This window comes from Hipposideros armiger, unplaced genomic scaffold (assembly GCF_001890085.2).
Source record: "Hipposideros armiger isolate ML-2016 unplaced genomic scaffold, ASM189008v1 scaffold_263, whole genome shotgun sequence".
Lineage (NCBI taxonomy): Eukaryota > Metazoa > Chordata > Mammalia > Chiroptera > Hipposideridae > Hipposideros > Hipposideros armiger.
Window position 1 is genome coordinate 33,882 of NW_017731613.1, and position 1,325 is coordinate 35,206.

Here is a 1,325-nt window from a genome sequence, read left to right on the forward strand (position 1 = left end):
AAACCTAAAAGCACACAAACACATGGAGGCTAAATAACATGCTACTAAACAATGAATGGGTCAGCAATGAGATCAAGGAAAAAAATCAAAAGATACCTTGGGACAAATGAAAAAGAAGATACAATGATCCCAAATCTATGTGACACAGTGAAAGAAGTCCTAGGAAGCCTATATCAAGAAACAAGAAAAATCTCAAATAGACAATCTAGACACTCGAAGGAAATGGAAAAAGAACAGCAAAATGATTCCAAAGTAAGTACAAGGAAGGGAATAATAAAAATCAGAGTGGAAATAAATAAAATAGAGACCAGAAAAACAACAATACAAAATATCAATTAAACCAAGAGCTGGTTCTTTGAAAAGATAAACAAAATTGGCAAATCTTTAACCAGACTCATGAAGAAAAAAAAGAGAGAAGATCCAAATGAATAAAATCAGAAATGAAAGAGGACAAGTAACAACCGACACCACAGAAACACAAAAAATTTTAACAAAATACTATGAGCAACTATGCTCCAACAAATTAAACAATCTGGAAGAGATGGATAAACTCTTAGAAACACGCAATCTTCCAAGATTGAATCCAAAAGAAACAGACAATCTGAACCAACTGATTACTACCAATGAAATTGAATCAGTAATCAACAAGCTCCCAACAAACAAAAGTCCTGGACCAGATGACTTCACAGGTGAATTTTACCAAATGTTCAAAGAATGATTAATGCCTATTCCTCTCAGACTATTACAAAATATTCAAGAAGAGGGTAGGTTCCAAAGATTATTCTATGAGGTCCTAACTACCTGGATTCCAAAATCAGACAAAGACATTACAAAAAAGAAAACCATAGGCTGATATCACTGATGAATATATATGTGAAAATCCTCAACAAAATATTAGCAAATTGAATTCAGCAATACATTAAAAAACATCATACATCATGAAGAAGTGGGATTTATTCCTGGGATGCAAGGTTGGGTCAATCTCTGCAAATCAATTAACATGATAAGCCACATAGAAAAATGAAGGATAAAAATCATATGATTATATCAATAGGTGCAGAAAAAGCATTTGACAAAGCCAGCACCCATTTATGAGAAAACAAACAAGCAAACAAAAAAAAACACTCAGCAAAGTGGGAATAGAGGGAACATATCTCAGCATAATAAAACCCATATGTGACAAACCCACAGTTAACATCATACTCAATGGGGAAAAGTTAAAAGCATTCTCCTTAAGATCAGGAACAAAATAATGATGTCCACTTTCACCATTTTTATTTAACATAGTATTGGAAGTCCTAGCCACAGAAATCAGGCAAGGAAAA